This window comes from Chiloscyllium plagiosum, unplaced genomic scaffold, assembly GCF_037043375.1.
Source record: "Chiloscyllium plagiosum isolate Xiang-an unplaced genomic scaffold, Cpla_swu_hap1 HiC_scaffold_14, whole genome shotgun sequence".
NCBI classification, from domain to species: domain Eukaryota; kingdom Metazoa; phylum Chordata; class Chondrichthyes; order Orectolobiformes; family Hemiscylliidae; genus Chiloscyllium; species Chiloscyllium plagiosum.
Window position 1 is genome coordinate 63,655,956 of NW_028270152.1, and position 18,881 is coordinate 63,674,836.

The window sequence follows — 18,881 nt, forward strand, 5'->3', positions numbered from 1 at the left end:
ACAAAGGTGGCCATCAGGGTGAGGGTGGCATTGGGTGTATTTTATCCCCCTTTGCCCAGATCTTTGTACAGCGAGTCCCTTCGGATCCGGTCCATCTTTGACCTCAATATAAACTGGAAGATGGCCCGGGTGACTGCAGCGGCACAGGTTCTGTGCCACGTATAACAGCAATGACAGTGCCTCACACCTGATGACCAGGTTTTTTCCCGTGATGGAGGGCCACCATAGCTTCCATCTGCCCAGTTTCTGCCTCACTTTGCTGATACGCTCCTCCCAAGACTTGGCGCATGCCCCAGCACCCTTTGAATCAAATGCCCAGTACCTTCAGGTGGGCGGTCCTGACGGTGAAGGGGATCGAAGATTGGTCGGCCCAGTTCCCGAAGAGCATGGCCTCGCTCTTGCCTCGGTTTACCTTGGCCCCCGAGGCACGTTCGAACTGGTCACATATGCACATGAGTCTGCGCACGGACAGTGGATCCGCACAGAAAACGGCGACGTCATCCATGTACAGGGATGCTGCCAGGAATAGTCACCCCTCTCAGGCTCGCATCCTTCCTGATGGACTCGGCAAATGGCTCTATGCAGCACACAAACAAGGCAGGAGAAAGAGGGCAGCCCTGCCTGACTCCAGATCTGACTGGGAAGCTATCTGATTCCCACCCGTTGATTGAGACTGCACTGACAATGTTGGTGTAGAGCAGTCTGATCCAATTGCAGATTCCCTCCACAAAGCCCATTTTGGAGAGAACATCTCTCATATACCTGTGAGATATCCTGTCAAAGGCTTTCTCCTGGTCCAGGCTGATCAGGCAGGTATCCAACCCTCTGTCCTGCACGTAGGCGATCGTATCCCTGAGGAGTGCGAGACTCTCAGCGATCTTCCTGCCCGGCACAGCACAGGTTTGGTCAGGGTGAATCACCGACCCCAGAGCAGACCTGACCCAGTTGGCGATTACCTTTGACAGAATTTTGTAATCTGCATTCAACAGTGAGATTGGTCTCCAATTTTTGAGTTCCTCCCTCTCCCCCTTCTGCTTGTAGATGAGGGTGATGATGCCTTTCCTCATGGATTCACTCATGGTACCTGCCCGAAGCATACTGACATACACCTCCAGCAGGTCCTGGCCAATCAAGTCCCACAGAACGGAATAGAGCTCGACTGGTAAGCCTTCGCTTCCGGGAGTTTTATTCTTTTCGAAGGACTCGAGGGCCTTGGTCAGCTCGTCCAGAGATAGCGGCTGGTCCAGCCTCTCCTGTGTTCTGTCATCTAAGAACTCCGTGATAGAGGACAGGAACGACTGGGAGGCCGTGTGTCGGTTGGCTTCGAGTCATACAGACTGGCATAGAAGGATTTACTGATCCTCATGATGTCAGCCTGAGATGACGTTATCGAGCCATCTTCTTCCTTCAGGCTTCTGAGCACGTAGCTCTCTTTGTGCACCTTCTGGAAGAAGAAACGTGAGCACGTCTCGTCCTGCTCCACCGAGCGGACCCTGGACCAGAAGATTATCTTGGAGGCCTCCGAAGCAAAAAGCGAGGCTTGCTGGTCCTTCACCTCCTTGAGGTCCTCCGTGACATCCACCCCCATCGTCTGCAGCAGGAGCAGGTTCTGCATACTTTCCTGGAGTTGGGACAAATTTCCCTGCCTCTCTCTCGCTTCCTGAACACCTTTGAGGATGAAGAACCTCTTGATGTTCCCTTTTACTGTTTCCCACCAGTCCGCTGGGGACTCAAAGAGGGGCTTCACGGTTCTCCAACCTGCGTAGTCCCTCTTGAGCTCCTCAATGTTTCCCGGGGTCAACAGCTTTGTGTTCAGCTTCCACGTTCCCTTACCAGCCCGCTGCTCGTCCTGTAGGTGACAGTCGGCCAGCAGGAGGCAGTGGTCAGAGAAGAACACCGGCTTGATGTTTTTCAGATTCAGATTACTTACAGTGTGGAAACAGGCCCTTCGGCCCAACAAGTCCACACTGCCCCGCCGAAGCGCAACCCACCCATACCCCTACATCTACCCCTTACCTAACACTACGGGCAAATTAGCATGGCCAATTCACCTGACCTGCACATCTTTGGACTGTGGGAGGAAACCGGAGCACCCGGAGGAAACCCACGCAGACACGGGGAGAATGTGCAAACTCCACACAGTCAGTCGCCTGAGGCGGGAATTGGACCCGGGTCTCTGGTGCTGTGAGGCAGCAGTGCTAACCACTGTGCCACCGTGCCACCCACCACGTTGGTGGATCTGACCAAGAGCGTCCGGCACACAAACAGGTAATCTATCCTTGAGCGGATAGACCCGTCTGCCCGTGACCAGGTGTATCTAGGTTGCGCTCCGTCTGCAGGGGTGCTGAAGACGTCGTGCAGCTTGGCATCTTTTACCGTGTCCATCAGGGCTCTGGACGTGCCGTCCAGTTTACTGTCCCCCCTGCCGGATCGTCCATCTGCATCAATGATACAGTTGAAGTCTCCGGCCAGAATGACCGGCCTGGACGTAGCCAGCAACAGTGGAAGCTGCTGCAGGACGGCCAACCGTTCACTCTTACCCACTGGGGCGTACACATTAATCAGTCTCAGGGGAGCATTCCTGTACATGATGTCGGCGACGAGGAGGCACCCGCCCACCACCTCCTTAACCTCGGAGATGGTGAAGTTGCCTCCTCGCAACAGGATACCCAGGCCGGAGGCGCGGCTATCGTTGCCCCCCCCCGACCAAACTGACGACCCTTGGGCCCACAAGCTCGACCATCTCCTGTAGCTGCTGAGGTGCGGTATCCCACACTCCTGCAGAAGCAGGACGTCGGCTTTAACGTTGGCCAGGAAGGCCATCGTAGAAACACATCGTGTAGCCGATTTGATGCTACGCACATTGATGCTGGCAATTTTTAACCCCATTTTAACAGTTTACAAGGTTGACACTGTCCATTTGCTGCTGGTCTTGCCCCTCTGGGGTAGCTGTGTGCATCCCCGTGGTGACGGCAAACTGCTGGACCATCCCAGGGCTGAGGTAGCTGTCCGGCTCCAAGCTGAAGCCATTTCCCCGCTCTGGTGTCTTCGGGTCGGGCCCAGGGCCCTCATAGTCCAGTTCTCCATCTGACAGCGGGGCTGTCACAGGACCGCTGCTCCCAGTTACCTGGAGCTGTAGGCCAGTGGGTACCTCTTGGTTCTCACCGGGTGGGGGGAGGGCTTTACCCATCCCCTCAGAGGGATTGTCTTTTCCTGCTTGGGCGGTGCTGCCCTCCTTTTTCCCCGCAGCGCTCTGTCTCTTCCTCTGGTGACGACCCTCCTTGCGCCCGTCCTCACCTTCGGAATAGCTGCCTGTATCCTTGCCGTGTAGGTGTCGCTTCCCCCCTCGCTGGGTGGCTTTGGGAGGTTTCCTCTTCCTGTTTTTCACAGTAATCCAATCCTCTGCCTCCTTTGATCCCTCCTCTTCCATTTCCTCCGTCTGTCTTGAAGGAGCTTGGATCGGCTGCTGCACCTCCCCGCTGTCTGCCGTCTGCTCTACTACAGCCCGCCCTTCCTTCTGGGTGCCTCCAGACACTGTTCCCGTGCTGTTTTGTGGTACCTTGCTGGTCTTAGGCGGTCCACGGCTCGTGTTGCCACCTCCGGCCATCTGTGCGTAGGTGGCGGCCATCTGTGCGTAGGTGGCGGCTCCTCGTCTTGGGCAGGCCTTGTACATGTGGCCCGCCTCTCCGCACAGATTACAGTTCTTGGCCTCCTTACATTCCTTGGTCGGGTGGCCTTCCTGTTTGCAGTTTCGGCAGACGGTCACCTTGCAATCTGCCGCCATGTGGCCTGACCTTCCGCAGGTTCGGCACACTTTTGGCTGCCCTGCGTATGTCAGGTAACCTCTGCTTCCTCCGATGGCAAAGCTGGAGGGTGGGTGGAGGATGTTCCCACTGGCATCGACCCTCAGGGTTACCCTGACCTGTCATTTGCTGGTCCAGATCCCGAAAGGATCGGTACTCTCTCCCTCGACCTGGACGTATCTTCTCAAGAAGGTCAGGACATCTGCTGCTGGGACGTGAGGGTTGTACATCCGGATTGTTACAACCCGACTCCTCTGCGCAGGAAGCACACACAACGGGACCGCCGACAAGACGGAGAACAGAGGTTCCCCTTCCTTCTCCTTGAAGACCTTCAGGAGCTGCTCGCAATTCTTCACGCTTATAGCCTGCCGCAGGGAAATCCTGCAGGCAGTACACATCCGCTGCTTCGAACCCGCAGCACTCCAGCAAAATCTTCTTCACAACACCGTCCGATCGATCGGTGTGCGCTCCTCCACCTTCTTCACAGTCACCCTGACTGAGTTGCGAATGCCCTGGCCAGGCTGCTGAGGCCATAGCTCTGAGGTTGGCTGGTACCTGAATTGGCTTAAGGCCGAAGCCAGCATAAAGATCCACCAAGAGCAGGTCAGCACAATCAAACGATCCTCCAACGTCCAATCACGATCCAGCGATGGTCTCCAGCAGCTCTGACGACTCGCAACACGATCCCCGTGGTTTCTCCCCCGCCAGCACACGTCCGCCGCGTCGAACCGACAGCACTCGAGCAGAATCTCTTCCTCTGGTCCTCAGGGACTACACATATTCCGAGCCAAAAGGCCGAGAAGCGATATCCTCCGTGATATGACTGAAATAGAAATTATGCATTAAAATGCCATAAGAAGCACAACTATTATTGAATAGCCTGCCCATTTTTGTTATACGTTTGACCCAAGTTGACTTTATATTTTCATTTTGTTTTTGTTATGCTATCACAATTGTTTTTCTGACAAATATAAGTATTTAGGCAACTTATGGTCTATCAACATCTCAATGTCCAGTGGTAGAGCTTCAAATGATTCTTGCTTCAAAATGAATAACATCTTTATGCAAACAATGAAACTTGGGGAGTGTCCTTCATTCCTAATAGGCCAACCTTTTGCACCTATTGTAACAAAGTGATTTCAGCTCTGTTGTTGGCAATATTAAAATAAATCATATATAAACAAATCTGAGACATTTTTCAATAATAGTTCACCATTCTTCACCTGTTCGCTTTCCTCACCAAATATAATCCAAACTGATGCTCTAGGGTATAACTGACACATACATTGACTGGATTTGAGGACCTTGCTGTTGCCCATTGCTTTTCACAGTGGCATTTTAGCCCAGACAGGGTTAAGCAAGGTAAAATTTAAACTAAAAGAAATAGCCTGAGATCTAAGCATATATCTGAAAAATGTGTGGATCTATAAACTGTCCATCAGATCAAAGTGCTCGACACTAACTTCCTTTTCCACAGTAAATAGGATTATAGAAAACCAAAATGGATCCACAAACTACTTCAGCCACTGAAGATTAAGAGTCATTGGAAAAAGGAACAGCTCAATAAATAAAGCTGCAAGCTGCCATCAAGTTGCATTTTTTTTTCCATCAAAGCCTTTTTCTCACCATCTGATCATTTGGTAATTATGTCACTGAAAAGCTCACAATAGATTTGATATTGCTCTTCATATCTCTGAAAGCTCTTCATATCTCTAAAAAAGAATGCATCCCAGCATTGCGCTCTCAGCAATGAATGTTTGACCCCGTATGCTACAGCTTTTCTAAGGTATGAATCTAAATAGCAATTATTCCAAGCTTTCAAAGCTCAGTGGAGTTCTAATTCGGTGTCAGTGATTCTGCATCATTGTTAAATTTGGCATTTATCAGGTTCAATTTCATCAGACCTGTTGCACTTCATAATTAATTCTCATTCCTTCCAGAACCTCAAACTTATTGACCTGAAACATGCTCCAGTCAGAAAGTTGAATCACTGCACCATCACCATTGCCAGACGCCTCTTAACAAACAGCCTGTAGCTGATGTAGCTTAAGCTCCACAGTGATTCAGGAAGCTTGATAATGCTATTAATCTACTTGAATATGCATTGTACTTTTCCCAGAATGGACTGTGTTGAAATAAAGTTCAACCTCAAACACAACCCAAGGAAGCAATATTAGACATACTTACACAAAACAGCACATTGTGTTAGGTTTATTTTAATGCAAACACAAGTTGCTGGTTATAAATTTGGCAGGGTACTTGAACGTTTTCAAAGTGGGATTTTAGCCAGCTGCTTTATGACTTATGGAAATAAGATTCTACTACTCTGTAGAGAAATAAGGGAAAGAAGTTTCCCCATGCTTCCCCACACAGGAGTTGGAAAATATTGTCGTGAGTGTGCTTGCTACACACATTTGAAGTCTTCACGCATGGTAAGCTCACCCAGTATACAGGAAACCTTCAGCATTGGTAAGTTCTGATTGTTTAGAAATGTTTTCCATGTAAAAGAAGGGAACTTACAAGAATATCTACCCATTATCGTTGTCCTTCTTTGAGGAACCAAATAAAGTATCAGGCAGTAGAGGCTACAAATAGATGGCTGACTGAATTGCTCAGGATATCAATATGAGATCAAAGGTGATGAGGGTGAAGAAGTCATAGTCTGAAAAGATAAAAACAAAACAGTAAGGTTAAGTATTAAGGTTTCATGGATTTTACAAAATATTTGTAAATCTATAAGATTAGAATTGATTATTATAAGTAACACTACTGCCAGGAATCACGCACTAACTGATAAGCATATTAGCTCAAATTGGATATTTCTTGACCAGAATACCGGCTGAAATGAAACTTTACTAACAAGTGTTTTCACTGGAATGGGGCATCCACAAACTGATGCATCTGCTGGAAGGTGACATTGTGGAATATAAAAATAGGACAGACCCATTCAGCCCCTCAGAAGCTTCTGCCATTTCTTGATAGCTTTCAAAAAAGGACACCTCCCAACAGACGTTTAATTGCAGAATTGCTGTGCATGTGCTGTCATGTTGTAAGCTATCCAGCAGGTATTGAGTCCAGTTTGCGAGAAATGTAATGCTCATTTCTGCTGGAAAACATCGAAGTACAAAGTAATAATTTTAAAACCTACTGGTTCTGATTTTGCAATAGCAATGGTGACAAAACCGTCATTACTCTTCTGAAACTGACAGCAATTTTTGGGATTGAGATCCATGCAGAATAATACGGAAATCCAGAAATTGCTGTGTGTAATTTTGCATTTCTTCAGTGGCTGTAATGTTGAGTCCCTTCCACTATGTCTCTCCCACCTCCTGGACTGCAATCAACTCGGAATCTTTGATATGCTAATACATTGCATTCTTAGTCTGACTGTTAAAAAAACCTGACAACAATTACACATTTTGGGGGGATCCAAGATGGCGGCGACCCAGCAAGTCTGAGTCTACAGTGGGCAAAGTGGGTCGCCCACCCCCAACACACTCACCAAATCATTTAAAATAGCTGTTTAATGTAATTAGTTGTTTAGTATTGAATTTAAACAATTTAATCTTCAGTAAAAATGACTAAAGGGAAGGGAGCCCGCAGCTCTTAGCAAGCAGGAACCCCTCCCCTACCCTCTCCAGCTGCAGCAGAGGTGTACGCAGCTGGCCCGGTGGACTTACCCACGGTGGCGAGCCTTGTGGAAATCATCTCCAAACTGGATGCGAAGATCGACGCTTTTATTGAAGAATCCTGAAGTCGATGGGACTCACTCTCGGCCGTGCTGCAAAAGCACGACCGAGACATTAAGGAAATTGAGCGCCGAGTCGGAGAGGCGGAGCTAAAGGCCACAACCTCTGAAACTACAGCGCAATCGGCCGTGGATCGGGTCCGGACTCTCGAACAGCGAGTCCGGACCTTAGAGAATCACATTGATTGCTGGGCCTTCCCGAACGGGAAGAGGAAGGCCAGCTTACAAGGTTCCTTGAACAGTGGCTTCCACAGCTGTTAAATCTGGAGGCTGGATCAGGCCAGGTAAGGGTAGAATGAGCCTACCAGGTTGCAGTGCATGAGCCCGGCTTGAACCAGCACCCCCGCCCAGTCCTGTTCCAGCTGCAGAGCTATAAGGAGAGGCACATACTCCTAGAAGCCTCTAGAAATCTGGAAAAGATCCCCAAGCCATGATCTATAAAGAATCCAAGATCATGTTATTCCAGGACTTTTCCCCAGCTCTGGTCCGAAAGAGGAAGGCATTCGATGAGGCGAAGAAGTGTTTAAGGGACTTAAATATTTAGTACTCCTTACGCTACCCAGCGACGCTACGCTTTAACCATGAAGGGTCCGTGTATAACTTCGGATCGCCGGAAAAGGCTAAGGAATTTTTGGACTCTCTTAGATAAATTGTAAGAGATAATTGATGTTGGTTTGCCTTCCCCCCACTCTGGTTTATATCCCCCCCTTTTTTTAACCTTACTGTTTAATTTTATCTTGGCGGGTGGGGAGAGGGATTTATATATTTGTTCTCTACTTAACGATTTTCTCCCCCCCTTGGTTTTTTTAAATTATTCTATATATATATGGGCGGGGGGTCTAGTTAATGTTGGTGGGGGGAGGTGGTTACCTTATTCTATTTTACCTCTGTCTCTAGGAGCGGGGTTGATTTCCCTTGTTATTTTGTATTATTATATTTAATTATTATTTGTTGAGGTTGTAATTTTATAGTTATATATGTTTATACATGGTATTAACATTAACAAATATATCCAGGTGTTGGTGTGGGTGGGTGGGGGGGGGGGGGGGGGGTGGAGTAGGGAGCTCACTGTTAACTCAAGCTCTGTAGTATATTTGAATTTTCCTCATCCTATTGAGGAGCGCCTGGGTCAAGGGTGGGGCACTGGTTTGGAGAGGATACGATGGACCTTTGGAAAGGAAGTGATATCCCCTGGGAACAAGGGGGAAAATCTCCATTTAAATACGTTTTATATTTTTTAAATTTAGAAATAGTTTTTTATTATACTGTTGTGAGCGTATTAGCCTTTATTTTTGTGAATTTTATATGCTCTATGCTCGGGATGTTAGAACATAGACATAGAACATAGAACAATACAGCACAGAACAGGCCCTTCGGCCCACGATGTTGTGCCGAACTTCTAACCTAGATTAAGTACCCATCCATGTACCTATCCAAATGCCGCTTAAAGGTCGCCAATGATTCCGACTCCACCACTCCCACGGGCAGCGCATTCCATGCCCCCACCACTCTCTGGGTAAAGAACCCACCCCTGACATCTCCCCTATACCTTCCACCCTTCACCTTAAATTTATGTCCCCTTGTAACACTCTGTTGTACCTGGGGAAAAAGTTTCTGGATAGGGTTTCCCCTCCCGAGGGGTCTCGGATTTGCCCGGACGATTATGGTTGATCAATCGGTTAAGTGGTGCACCTGGAATGTCAAGGGGAGTAATTCGCCACTCAAAAGGAAGAAAATATTATCAAACCTCAAGAAAGAAAGGGTTGATATAGTTCTCCTACAGGAGACAAACTTGTTTGATAAAGAACACTTGAAATTACGACAGGGTGGATTTGATCAGGCCTTCTTTTCTTCTTTTACTTCAAAAAGTAGGGGAGTTGTTATTCTTATTCGGAAGAATTTCCCTTTCAAAATCCTAAATCAGATAAAAGACAAATCTAGATGATATATTCTGATTAAAGCCCTTATAAATGGAGAGGAATATGGGATTTTAAATTTGTATTACCCCCCCGGTACATCCTTTTAAATTTATAACGGAAGCCTCCTCAAAATTGATGGCTCTCGGTGCCCGTCATACAATTATAGGGGGAGATTTTAATTGTATTATGGATCCGGAAATAGATCGGATTCCCAAGAGTACTGCAGGAGTATCCCGCAGATCTAGACAATTGGTGGATTTGAACAAAGAATTAGGATTAGATGATGTATGGCGATGTCTTCATCCACAGGGCAGAGGTTTTTCTTTTTACTCCAATCCACATAAATATCACACCAGAATTGATCTGTTTTTTGCCCCCTCGATTTTTAAAAATTCCATATCATCCTGTAAAATAGGCAGTATAGCAATTTCCGATCACACTGCTCTATATATGGAAACCAAGGCGAGGAACAACGGGACATCCCCTCGGCATTGGCGTATGGACCCCTTCCTGATGAAAGATAGTAAATTTGTAAAGTACTTTTCTCAAGAATTTAAAACTCTTATAGAAATTAATTTAGGTACGGCTAGCAACCCATCAATGATGTGGGAGACCATCAAAGCTTACGCGCGAGGTTTGATCATCTCATACTCAGCGACCCAGAAAAAATTAAAGGGATAACAACAGCGTCTGCTCGAAGCTCGCTTAAAAGAGGCTGAAACAGCATACGCTGACAGACCTTCTATTATCAAATTGCGAAGGATTACGGCCCTTAGAACAGCTTTAAACACAACGCTTACCCAAACGGCTAAGAGGGAAATATTATTTGCAAAACAAAGGTTATATGAATTTGGCGACAAACCGGGTAGATACTTAGCATTTCTTGCAAAGAGAAAAAAGGCCCCTCAATCTATCACGTCTATCAAGGAAAGTGTGGGTACTCTGACTCATGATCATAAAAGGATTAATGCAATCTTTAGAAAATTTTATTTTGATTTATATAAATCACAGGATTGTGAAGACAGGACTAGGAGGATGCAATCATTTTTTAAAAATTTGAACTTTCCGTACCTAACTCCGGAACAGGTATCGGTCTTAAATGCTCCCCAGCAGTCCAAGAAATACTTGATGCTATCAGGCAACTTCAGAGCGGTAAGGCACCGGGCCCAGACGGTTTTCAAGCTGAATTCTATAAAGAATTTATAGGAATATTGGCTGGTCCACTTATAGACATGTATAACTACGCATACAGTCAGGGCTGTCTCCTACCTTCGCTGAAAGAGGCAAATATCTCTCTTATCCTTATAAAAGGAAAGGTCCCAGAAGATTACGTGTCATACAGACCAATATCCTTGCTAAATGTGGATTTTAAAATCCTTTCTAAAACGTTAGCATTGAGACTAGAAAGGGTACTGCCACATATCATAAAGGAGGATCAGACGGGGTTTATTAAGGGCCGTAGATCATCCAATAATATTAGAAGGGTTTTGAATATGATTCAAGCCTGCCATCAGGGAAAGATACTAGGAGTAGTAGTCTCATTAGAGGTAGAAAAGGCATTTGATAGGGTTGAATGGTCATATTTGTTTTACACATTGGAAAGGTTTGGCGTTGGAAAGGTGTTTACCAAATGGGTCTCAACATTGTATAGTGATCCCAAAGCAGTTGTGGTTACCAATGGATTAGGCTCAGATAGCTTCAGTGTGGATAGGGGCTGCCGTCAGGGATGTCCTCTCTCACCATTGTTATTTACACTAATAATTGAACCACTAGCAGAAGCTATATGGACTGACCCTAATATAACTGCCTCGAGGATTGGTACAGGTACACATAAAATTACCCTTTATTCAGATGATGTTCTTCTATTACTCAGTAATCCTCTGATGTCTGTGCCTCGCTTAATCCAAGTTAATAATACATTTCGTGCATTCTCAGGCTATAAAATTAATTTCTCAAAATCGGAGGCTATGCCAATGGGTGGCCTTGCTATGATACCCCACTTAGTGGATGGATCCCATTTTCCCTTTTGTTGGTCCCTGGAGGGTTTCTTATATTTAGGCATTTTTATTACTCCAGTATTTGGTCAGTTATACAAGGCTAACTTTGTGCATTTACTGGAAAGGATAAGGCAGGACCTCCAGCGATGGGGAGACCTTCCAATTTCCTGGTTGGGTAGAATAGCACTAATTAAAATGAATGTCCTGCCCCGTCTCCTATACCCTATGAGAATGATTCCGGTGATGCTGCCGAGGCTGGCACTATGTAAATTATATGGTTGGTTGGGTTCCTTTATCTGGAATCATAGACGGCCCGTCATTAAGCTGGAGAAGCTACAGCTTCCACAGGCAAGGGGAGGATTGGACTTCCCAGATTTTAGGAAATATCAGTTAAGTTTCCTATTAAGTTACATAGCTGATTGGGTCTTGTCTGATCCGCAATCAATCTGGCTGGACATCGAGGCTTCTCAAGTAAAATGCCCACTTTTTAACCTTTTATTTTCAGACAAGAGGAAAATCATTACGGATCACTGTAAAAACCCTATAATACTAAACACAATTAAAGCTTGGAATATAATGCGGCAAAATGAGGGCAACTCACATAAAACATCTTCCTATGCTCCGATAGTGGGAGCATGGGGATTTCAACCGGGGTTTACAGATGCCACTTTTAAACTCTGGAGATCCAGGGGTATCTCATGTTTAGGGGACCTATTTAAAGATGGGGTCTTGATGTCTTTTGAATAGCTGCGCCAGAAATTCGGATTACCTAATGGAGATCTCTTTCGATACTTCCAAATTCGAGATTACATACAGAAGAAGACTACGTTATTAGATAGTCTTTATAAATCAGATAGAGAATGTAGAGTGCTACGGCCAATGGGGGTATCTTCCGTCAGTACTATTTATCATTTACTACATGATGAAGATTCGGGAGATATGGACAATCTGCTTAAAACATGGGATCAGGATTTGGGACTAGAAATCTCTATAGAAACGTGGAATGACATTTGGGAAAATGCCAGAAGAATCACCATCTACAACAGAACTCAGGCTATCCAGCTGAAGATACTTCATAGGGCCCATATAGCACCGGATCGATTGGCAAAATTTAAGGCAGGAGCATCTCCAACGTGTCCCAAATGTAAAATAGAGGTGGGCACTCTTGTACATTGCCTATGGACCTGTCATAAGATCCGTAGATACTGGACTAAAGTAGCAAGTACCCTGACAGAAATTTTAGTAACGGAAATTAAAGTGGACCCTATAACTCTCCTTTTGGGCTTTTCGAACTTACCCTCCCTGGATATGCACGGGAAGAGATTATTTTCTATTCTCTCTTTCTGTGCAAGGAAAAATATTTTAGTAAACTGGGTGGCTGAGGGCCCCCCTGGACTTTCAAATTGGTACAGATTCATTATGGAATGTATTCCCCTTGACTTCCTTACAAATATGGTGCACCAAAAGACTGCATTATTTCATAAAATATGGCAGCCCTTCTTGAATTACATAAATACAGATATTTCGGCTATCCTAACAAGGGCTTTTATTTAATTGAGATTGCAAACCTGGCTGGTCCGGGGCCCCTTGGGAGAGGAATCCCGCACGAATACGGGTTTTATTACATTTGATGTTAACACATTCCGAGCATGTATCTCACTATCCAATTTCTGTGTTATCTGTTGGGTTTTTTTTCTTTCTCTTATTTGAATAATGTAAGAGACTTAATTATACACTCTGGTTAGTTGTAGGTTAGATTAGTAGTTAGTTGAGTTTTGTTTTCTCGGTATTTTTCTTTTGTTAAATTTTGGTTATTATTTATTTAAGATTTAATTGTATATCAATGTTTGTACTTGAGAGTTTTTTTTATTTTTGTAAACTTGTAAAAATGTTAAATTTCCAATAAAAATATCTATAAAAAGAAACAATTACACATTTTGAATGAGATATAATTGGCACAGTCAGTTCTACTATAACACGTGTTCTTTCAACATGAATTGGCTTTAACACATCTGGAGAATTTAGACCATTATTTGTACAGTACAATATTTCCTGTATTGGCTATAACACAATTCAAGCCCCACTAGTTTAAATAGTGCAGCTATTGTGCAATTTTCTTATAATATGAGATTGCACGAGAATGGAACTAGCATGTTCTATCAGAACCAACTGTTTTTAGTTCATTATTATTGCTGAACATCCTCAATGGCTTGAAAGGGTAACTTGACATTTTTGATTTGGATGTGCCGGTGTTAGACTGGGGTGTACAAAGTTAAAAATCACACAACACCAGGGTATAATGCAACAGGTTTATTTAGAAGCACTAGCTTTCAGAGCGCTGCTCCTTCATCAGGTAATATGATCGACTTTTATGTTCAATTCGAGGGAGAGTGTTTGGATCAAAAACTATTTTTGTAAATTTTAATTAGAGGACTTATGAATTCATTGAGGCAATGCTAGCCGAGGGAATTGGCAAATCAGATTAAAGAATAGGTCAGCAATAAATGAGGGGGCAGACATTTAAGGGGATATTTCAGAAAACACAAAGCTTCTGCATTCGAATGAGTTAGGAAAATTCTTTAATTTTAGGTGAGGTGGAAATGTTTAAGACAGTATCAAACTAAAAGAAAAAAAATACCATTGCGCAAAGATAATTGGTAAGTCAGAACATTGGACAGAATATAAAAAACAGCAAAGACTGATCAAAACAAAGGAGGAAAATATTGTACAAGAGAGAGAGATGACCAAAAATATTTTTAAAAAGCAGTTAGTAAGAAACTATAAATATTAAAAGCATAAAAATATTACAAAATGAGTGCAGTCTTATAGAAAGTGAAATTGGGAACGAATAATGAAAAATAATCAAGTAACAGAGACAACAAACAAGTATTTTGCATCAATCTTCACTAGAGGTTAGAGGAAATATCCCAGAAGCAGTAATAAATCAGAACTGAAAGAGGAGAGGAACTCAGGAAAATCACAATCACCAGATTGTGAGTTGACAAGTGTCTGGGTTCTGATGTACTCTATCCTGGTGTTATGAAGGTGTAAGGAGTACTGTACCTTTAAGAGAGTTAAAAGCTAACAAAACTACCTGACAGCACCAAGTGTTCAGAACAAGATACAATGTAACCTTTTGGTCCAGCAGCTAGTGAGCTGGTCGCCTGAAGACAAAAAACAAATTCGAATTCGGCCAATTAGTTTAAATTATACACGCCCTCCCCCCAGAAAAAACCTCTAATCAAGTTTGCATTTAGGATATTGACAATATTAACAAAACACAATGAAACAATCCGATGTTTTGCGGTATAAGACTGGGGAAAATTGAACAGTTGGAGAACTGCCAAGCCACCAGCATGTACAGACTACCCGAAAAATAGCTCTCATAAAGGTACCTTTATTGATCAGTGACCTGTGAAACAGAAATCCATCAGAAGAATAAAAGAAGACAGAGGAAGATATAAAAAGAAGATTCGACAGCTGGCTGGTTTTGAAATATGAATTAAATCTTAATCGGGGCGTTTATTGGACTAGTATTATAGAAGGGAAAGTAATAGGTTAGAGGAACGAGTTGTAAATAGTTATTCGTCAATTATTCTCTGTGATAATTTAAGAAATAAAGTTGTTAATTTTTACTTTAAATAATTCTCGGCCTCTTGAATGTTCACAGATTGCTGCACAGGATAAATCTTTTCTGTGTCGCTGGTTTAAATTAAGCAGGAGGATTTACCCTGTGATGTAACAGTTTGGGGGCTTGCCGTCTTTCTCCTCTCCTCTAAACCTATGCCCTCTCGTTCTGGACTCCCCGATCCCAGGGAAAAGACTTTGTCTATTTATCCTATCCATGCCCCTCATGATTTTATAAACCTCTGTGAGGTCACCCCTCAGTCTTTAACTCTCCAGGGAAAACATCCCCAGCCTATTCAGCTTCTCCCTATAGCGCAAATCCTCCAACCCTGGCAACATCCTTGTAAATCTTTTCTGAACCCTTTCAAGTTTCACAACATCCTTCCGATAGGTACCAGACCAAAATTGCATGCAATATTCCAAAAGTGGCCTAACTAATGTCCTGTATAGCCGCAACATGACCTCCCAACTCCTATACTCAATGTTCTGACCAATAACAGAAAATAAACGTAGGTGAGGCAATTTGTTTAATTTTGGTGACTTGTGGTTGATTAAATTAAAACTGAGCAAATGGCTCTTAAAATTGCTGAAGAGGCTCTGGGATTTGTAGATGATTCTCAAATTTGCCAGGAAAGTTTAGGAAAAAAGAAAAAGGCCATACTTTTTGAATTAGCAAAGAAATTAGATTTGGGATTAAACAAGGACAAATGTAAAGTGGAAATTATAAGAGAATTACTGAAACACTTGGGTGTCAAACATACAGACAAGTGCAGTAGAGGTAGAAAAACTTAAATTACAATTGGGGAAAATGAAGTTAGACGATAAATAGAGAAAGAGAGACGGAAAGAGAAAGAGAAAGAGAGAGAGAGGAAAAGGAGAGATAGAAGAATGGGAGAAGGAAAGAAAGAGAGAGGAGAAAGAAAGAAAGAGAAGTTTCCTAGCTGAACATATAGAGAGAGCACTTGAGAAGTTGCGACTTAGTCAGCAAAGTCAACTTAACAGGACGGAGATTAAAAAAGAAGGTAGTGATATAGATTAATATGTAGAAAATCTGCCACATTTTGATGAGAAAGATGTTGAAGCCTTCTTTATTTCATTTGAAAAATTGGCTATGCAGATGGAGTGGTCTGAGGATTTATGGGTAATGCTAGTTCAGACTAAACTGGTAGGTTGAGCTAGTGAGGTATTTGCCATGTGGTCAGATGAAGGATCAAGAGATTATGAAGAGGTTAAACAGGCCAGAAGCATATAGACAGCAGCTCAGAAACATAAAGAAGGAATCAGGTCAGACTTATGTTGAGTTCGAAAGAATTAAACATAATCATTTTGATAGATGGGTATGCGCTTTGAAAATAGATAAGACCTTTGAGGCTCTATGAGAGATGATTCTGCTGGAGGAGTTTAAAAATTCACTTCCAGTGATGGTAAGAATTCACATAGAGGAACAGAAAGTTCAGGAAGTGAGAAGGGCAGCAGAATTCGCAGATGAATACATGTTGGTACATAAGACAAGCTTCCAGCCAGAATTTTGTCCTGTGAGGGATAAAAGTTGGGAGAAGGGGAGATCTTACACTATGAAACCAAGAATGCAGAACGCTGGTAGGAGTTTACCACAGGATAAAAAAGAAGCCCAAGAAAGTGGACAGGAGGTGAAAGTCCTCAGGTGTTTTCACTGATGTTTTCCCACCATCACAAGTCACAGCACAAAGTGAAAAGTAAAGAGAAAGATGAAAGAATTGAGGTTCACTTAGCGGATAACCTGTTTGATGTAATGGTGCAGGAAAAACCTGTATAGGCAGAGGGTGAGACAGAAATGTTTAGTCCTTCAGGGCTAAGAGACTTGCAACAGTAAGACAAGGCTATAAAAGATATAGTGGATGCGTATTCAAAAAAGCAGGTGGAGAATATTCCAGAAGATTATAATTGGAAAGATAGAATCTGAAAATGGAAATGGAGACCATGGCAGGTTAGTGCAGAGGAGAAATGGGCCAAATTGCACCTGATTGTGTTGTCGGTAGCATAACAGGATGTGTTATGGGTAGGAAGTCACCTAGGGGTACGAAAGACTCAGGCTAAGGTACAAAAACATTTTTATTGGCCTGAAATGTATAAGGATGTGGTTAACTTTTGCCATACGTGTCTTAAGTGCCAAGTGGTAGGTAAGCCACAGATTGTAATAAAACCAGCACCTTTGTTGCCAACTCCTGCATTTGAAGAACCTTTCACGTGGGTTATAATTGATTGTGTAGGACCCCTCCCGAAAACCAGAAGTGGGAACCAGTACTTGTTAACCATAATGGATAAATCTACCAGATTTCCGGAGGCAATTCCATTACAGAGTATCAAGGCAAAAAAGGTAGCAGAGAAGTTAGTAGCTTTCTTCACATGGTATGGGCTACCCAGAGAGATTCAGTGGGACCAAGGGTCAAATTTAGGCTGCTTAAGGAGGTTATGGATAGCTTAGCTTTTCAGCACTTTCAATCCAGTGCGTATCATCATGAATCCCAGGGAGCTTTAGAAAGGTGGCCTCAGACCTTGAAGACCATGCTGAGAGCATCCTGTCAGAATGACCTGAATGGTTGGGATAAAGGTATCCCATTTGTATTGTTTGCCATTAGAGATACCCCAAATGAATCTACTCAGTTCACTCCCCTCAAGTTAATATTCAGGCATGAAGTGAGAGGCCCTTTGAAATTGATTAAAGAAAAATTGACAGGACCAAATTTGGAGATCTCATTCTTAAATTATGTATCGGAGGTGAGGGAGAGACTAAATCAAGTAGGTGAGTAAGCTAAACAGCACCTAAAGAGGGCACAGTATAGAATGAAGCAGGTGGCAAATAAAAGCACTGAGACTCAGACATTTTCCCGAGGGGATGATGTGTTAGTACTGTTACCCTTCAAAGCCAGGTTTAATGGTCCCTATCAAATTGAGAAAAAGTTGGGTCAGATGAACTACCTAGTAAAGATGCCAGATAGAAAAAAAGGTATTGGGTGTGTAATGTGAACGTATGCAAACCATATTGCAGGTTCATAGCTCCTTGAAAGTGGAGTTGCAGGTAGATAGGATAGTGAAGAAGGTGTTTGGTATGCTTTCCTTTATTGGTCAGAGTATTGAGTACAGGAGTTGGGAGGTCATGTTGCGGGTGTACAGGACATTGATTAGGCCACTGTTGGAATATTGCATGCAATTCTGGTCTCCTTCCTATCGGAAAGATGTTGTGAAACTTGAAAGGGTTCAGAAAAGATTTACTAGGATGTTGCCACGGTTGGAAGATCTGAGGTAAAGGGAGAGGCTGAACAGGCTGGGGCTGTTTTCCCTGGAGCGTCGGAGGCTGAGGGGTGACCTTATAGAGGTTTACAAAATTATAGATAGGATGAATTGACAAAGTCTTTTCCCTGGGGTCGTGGAGTCCAGAACTAGAGGGCATAGGTTTAGGGTGAGAGGGGAAAGATATAAAAGAGACCTAAGGGGCAACTTTTTCTTGCAGAGGGTGTTACGTGTATGCAATGAGCTGCCAGAGGATGTGGTGGAGGCTGGTACAATTGCAACATTTAAGAGGTATTTGGATGGGTATATGAATAGGAAGGGTTTGGAGGGATATGGGCCGGGTGCTGGCAGGTGGGACTAGATTAGGTTGGGATATCTGGTCGGCATGGACAGGTTGGACCGAAGGGTCTGTTTCCGTGCTGTACATCTCTATGACTCTATGATTCTATATTACACTAGAGAAAAAGAACTGGAGAAACAGGTGTAAGTTATTGCCCCGCAGAGTGAGGAATCAAAT